Source organism: Xenopus laevis, chromosome 5S, assembly GCF_017654675.1.
Source record: "Xenopus laevis strain J_2021 chromosome 5S, Xenopus_laevis_v10.1, whole genome shotgun sequence".
NCBI lineage: Eukaryota > Metazoa > Chordata > Amphibia > Anura > Pipidae > Xenopus > Xenopus laevis.
In genome coordinates this window covers 78,307,072-78,313,071 of record NC_054380.1, presented here as the reverse complement: position 1 = coordinate 78,313,071, position 6,000 = coordinate 78,307,072, and positions in this window count along the sequence as shown.

The following is a 6,000-nucleotide window of genomic DNA, read 5'->3' as shown; positions in this document are numbered from 1 at the left end:
TTGTTTGTGGCCTTTCTGACTGAAATTTAGTGAAATGCATGCTCCATTGGGTTCAGATTAGGTGACTGACTTGGCCATTCAAGAATATTCCACTTCTTTGCTTTAATAAACTCCTGGGTTTCTTTGGCTGTATGTTTTGGGTCATTGTCCATTGGTATTATGAAACTCCTCCCAATCAATTTGACTGCATTTAGCTGGATTTGAGCAGACAGTGTGTGTCTGAACACCTCAGAATTCATTTGGCTGCTTCTGTCCTGTGTCACATCATGGCTAAACACTAGTGTCCCAGTACCACTGGCAGCCATGCACGCCCAAGCCATCACACTGCCTCCGCCGTTTTACAGACAATGTGGTATGCTTTGGATCATGAGCTGTTCCACACCCTCTCCATACCTTTTTCTTGCCATCATTCTGGTAGAGGTTGATCTTGGTTTCATCTGTCCAAAGACTGTTTTTCCAGAACTGTGCTGGCTTTTTAAGATGTTTTTTAGTCCAATCTAGCCTTTCTATTCTTGATGCTTATGAGTGGCTTGCACCTTGCAGTGCACCCTCTGTATTTACTTTCATGCAGTCTTCTCTTTATGGTCTTCTTGAATATCGAGAAACCTACCTCCCGGAGAGTGTTGTTCACTTGTTTGACTGTTGTGAAAGGGTTTGTCTGCACCATGGAAATGATTCTGCGATCATCCACCACTGTTGTCTTCCGTGGACAACCAGGTCTTTTTGGGTTGCTGAGTTCACCAGTGCTTTCTTTCTTTCTCAGGATGTACAAAACTTCAGATTTGTCCACTCCTTATATTGTAGCAATTTCTTGGATGGCTTTTTTCTGTTTTTGAAACAAGGATGCCTTGTTTCAAATCAACTCCAGGGCTTTTATCTGCTTCATTGATAACGAAATAACGAAGGCCCGCACCTGCCTATGAAATAGCCTTTGAGTCAATTGTCCAATTACTTTTGAGCCCCTGAAATGAAGTGATTGTGTTAAAAGAAAGGTGTTAGTTACTCACATTTTTGTGCAATCTTTTTGTTCAACCCACTGAATTAAAGCTGAAAGTCTGCAGTTCAACTGCATCTGAGTTGTTTCATTTTATATTAATTGTGGTAATGTACAGAACCAAAATTAGAAAAACTTGTCTCTGTCCAAATATTTATGGGCCTTACTGTAGGTATGCTTGTCACAGCCTGTCTTTGGTTATCTATAACTTTCTGTTCTGCAAGAGTAGGGTTGATCCCAGGAAGTTGGAAAGCTCTGAATTAAGTTATAACAATAACAAACAATTTTCTTGACAAAGGCAAATCAACAACATTGAATAGAGTTGAGACTGTCTCATGTATTTCTTAAAATATGTCTCAAGTCCCACTAAAACCAAACTTAAGATTCTATGGAACTGAAATCGGAACTTCCATCTACATTTGCCAAGAGCAGGTTTTATTTAGCTTACATTAAGCAAGTTTCCATAGAAATGGCGGGTGACCAAAAGGAGATTAGCAAAACCTGCAGTTTTGCATTTTTGTGTGTTTTTCTTTTTTTAACTTGCAATTGCAATTTCAAATACACATAAAACTGTACTTATTTTTTCTTTTATTTCTTTGTTTGGACATTTCAATTTATCAAAGGAAAAAATGTTACTCTGCATACTGTATATGTCCATGATATGATTGGTTCAAACAAAAGATACAGTTGACAACTAACATACATATAATATAACATACTCTAACACCAGAACATTGAGATACTTTTTTACTTCTTAGGCTAAATATTATTGCATCTTCTGTAGTTGTTTCTGTGTCTATGGCCCATAACTTCATCGCTAGCGCAGTTTTGCTCAGGCGAAAGATCGTTACGTCGCAAATTCACTAAAGTGACAATTTTACAGAACTTTACCTCTTTTGCCAGGGTTTCCTTCGCCAGCTTAGACCTGGCGAAATGATAAGATGAAGCTACATCCTCCTCAAACTTATGTCAGTGACATCATATCCTGTATGCCGGAAAGTCATAAACATTTTAAAAAACCCTGGCGTTTTTTCATATTTTAAAGCTGGATTGTTTTTAAAAGTTGTAACTATTTTTATTTACATTTTTTTTACCATTTGAGGGGCATGCCACATTTGTTTTAGGGTGGGCTCATGTCTAGGACAAAAGAGGTGAATTTGCACCTGGCGAAGTAGAGCGAAGTACGGCGAAGCCTTCGCAGGCAAGACTTTGCCCTTTAGTGAATTTATCCCATTGTGTTTCTCTTTTGGAATAATTGGAATCTGTTAATAATGTAACAAAGGCTAGGGCCACATGTCAACCTTGCCACCCACTGTGGTTCATTTTGTAGGAATGTAAACCTGGTGAGATGAATACTGATATCCACTGGAAGTTGCCAGTAGTTGGCTGCCCCATAAAGGTATCAGGATGGTTCCATTAATCATCTGTAAGAGGGTTTGTTATAGCTGGCCATGCACATAGAGATGCCTGTGGTTACAGCAATAGTGGCACTCACATTTCTGGCTACATTCTTTCTTAGCTCTGCCATAACCCTACTCCACATTGATATGTGACACTGCACTTATATTTTAGTTTCTCGTATACATTTGGTACTGGTATGGGACCTGTTATCCAGAATGCTCTGAACCTGGGGTTTTCTGTATAACGGATAGTTCCGTAATTTGGATCTTTATACCTTAAGTCTACTAGAAAATCATTTAAACATTTAAACCCTACTCCACATTGATATGTGACACTGCACTTATATTTTAGTTTCTCGTATACATTTGGTACTGGTATGGGACCTGTTATCCAGAATGCTCTGAACCTGGGGTTTTCTGTATAACGGATAGTTCCGTAATTTGGATCTTCATACCTTAAGTCTACTAGAAAATCATTTAAACATTAAATAAACCCAATAGGCTGGTTCTGCTTCCAATAAGGTTTAATTACATCTTAGTTTGGATCAAGTATAAGGTACTGTTTTATTATTACAGAGAAAAAGGAAATACATTTTTAACATTTGGATTATTCGATTATAATGGAGTCAATGGGAGAATGCCTTTTCGTAATTCGGAGCTTTCTGGATAACTGGTTTCTGGATAACGAATCCAATACCGGTACTGTAAATAAATACAATGACCCATTTAAAATGTAACTAATAAAAAAAGAAATATTGATGGAGCATGTTATATTTATACAAAATGTATCATACGCTTGCAGAAAAAAACACCTTTGTTCAATCATTTTAAGGCTTAGCCTTATGGAAAAGAAAAGGATTGCTATGATTAAAGGAAACTATTGTGGGCATTTCTGCTTGCCTGCCTCCAGCAAAAACATATAGCTTTCAAAGTGGTTTGGGTTTATGGCACACTTGGTGTTTTGGCAATTACAAGTACACCTTGGTTGCCCTTAACAGAACGATCTTTTACTAGCAATTGGACTTATTTCAGATTTGCATGTATTAAGGCCTTTCAATAGTGCTACTATATATAGTGGCAGTTTTAAAAAAAATTTATTTTAGCGATTTATTGTAATGATTGCAGAAAACTGTTTACTTTTAAGTTAGTGTCTATGTTCTTTATAGCTTCCAGTAGCTGTCTTTCATTTACACTATTTTTAGCTTCTTGCACCAAATTCTTCCTTTTCTTACCAAAACCTTCTATCAATGCCTAAGGAACTCTGGTGAAGCAATATTCTTATATGTATCTCTTTTCTCCAAAAAATGAAACTTATGACAAACAAAACCTTTTGATCGCAAGATAGAAGAAATATAATGCATGGAATTGCAGTATTTTGGAATGATTGCAGCACATGAAAATATTTTGGGTCTCTAATTGTGACTGTGTGTCATACTTGCAGCAAACTCCCTTAGAGGAATGCCTTAGGCTCTTTGGTCTAATCTGCTTCCTCTCGAGTTTGTTAACAAATATTAATGATGACAGATACAGTATCTGGATTCCTCCATCTATTTTGCTTACAAGTAAGCCTGACAGATTGACTAAAGGAACTTTGCCAAGACCGGATGTTCTTCCCTGAAGAAAATTTAAATAAACAATATAAGCTACCATTCTTCATTGTCTAATAGGCGCACATCACACAATATATTTCTATATAAGGGCATATAATTCAAAATCTATTTATTTCTCATTAATGAATATTCCAATTGCCTTTGGTGCTTGGAATGTATAGTCATGTACTTGTAATGTTTTAGCAAAGATTGAAAGCATACATTTTTACTCTAACTTATATAATATGCTTACATTTCTATATGGGAAGCCTGACTATTCATTTAGGGCTCCTCCCCTGTGGCCCAGATATATATTAGATGAATAACAATTCAGGCCTTTCATTTCTGTCTCTGACCTTCTATATTCTGACAAAGGAATCAATACAAGGGGAAGAAGCCATCTGAAGTTGTTCAGTTCCTGTACTCTCTAAAGGTTTTGTACAGATGACATTTCCATTTTTCTAGGGACCTTTATTAAACATTTTAATTTCCCCTTTGGCATTATTAAAGTGCCCTATTTGTGTTCTAAACCTAAAGATGTAGATTTTAATATTTTCACGAATGCAAAAGAAGTAATGGGCTTTAACATTCTCTCCATGCCAAGGGAACATATCAGGAGGGTCGGAAGGATTCCATAGATTAGACTTTTTTAATTTTACAAACACCATTTTCTATAGCCTTCCCCACTGCAGTAGTATTCTTACTAATTAACTTGTAAAACAATAATTATCATAAATCATTTTAAAGTTTATGAGAAAAGCAAACCTATTTAGCAGTAACTGTACTCAACCTGAATGAAAATAAATGTCATATTTAGTTTTTATACCAATGCCTAAAGCATTGGAAATAAATTAGAACTTAATGAAATAAAAGAATATTATGAAAATAGTAAACATAAGAGAAGTACAAAAAGCCACTAAGATTGATATCCAAGCCAAACCAAAAACACAGATGTGTTACTGGAAACAGCCAAATTACTTTTTAATAGTTTGTTCTTGGGCAGATACAGTACATTGCATTCCTAGGGCAATCCAATCAGTCAGTCAGTTAGTAGTACTTTGTAGACTTCTAGCTAAACTCTTTGCATTATGGAGGATTACCTTGTCTGACCAAGACAATTTTAATTTTTAGCCTTATTAAAACTTGCTGAATAAATGCAAATCACCTGTCATTTCACCCTCAAACATATGCATACATATACATACTTTCATAAGTAATATATAGGGGTGTCTAACTTTTAAATTAACTTTTAGAATGTTCTAGAATGGCTTATTTTAAACTTATTGATTGGCTTTCAATTCAAAAACATTGGTGGTCAGGGGCCCCATAGAATATTTAAAAAAATGATGGCCAGGGGCCTATAGAAGATTAAAATAATACATTGGTGGCCAGGGGTTTAATACAATTTAAAAAACATACACATTGGTGTTCAGTTGAACTTACTTTAGGTTCTTCTTTCTTGTCCTCGACGATGGCAGCTTCTTCAGGTCTTTTTGCGGCTTCGGGGCTTCAGCTTCAGCTCCTTTTGTGGATTTGAGTCTTTTCGGGGTTCAGCTTTGGCTCCTTTCTTTTTGTGGCTTCAGCTCCGTTCACTGCTACGGGTCTTCAGCTTGCATTTTGTTAAGGGGGGGCCTAGCTAATTTGGAAAGTGCAGCACAGCTGCCCCCCCCCCTTAGGCCTGGGCCTAGTAAGACTGTACCCCCTGTGTCCCTCTGTTGGCAGCCCTGCACTTACATAACCATCAGCTGGTACAGCAGTAACTAGATGTAAAGCATGCAACAACAAAAGATCCTCCTGGTCAAACAATGGCTACCTTCAACTTGAGTGTGCTGCATTTTGGGCTTCGTGCATCTAAAAAGACAACCAGTAAATTATTGCACAGCACAAGAACAGAAACTACTAAGCACAAAAGCCTTGTGTATGGTATTATGTCTATTTTAGAGCCTAACATTTGCATCTAACAATAATAGATATGTAACCCTTTCAAAGCACACTCTTGTAGTTTAGTATAGGTACA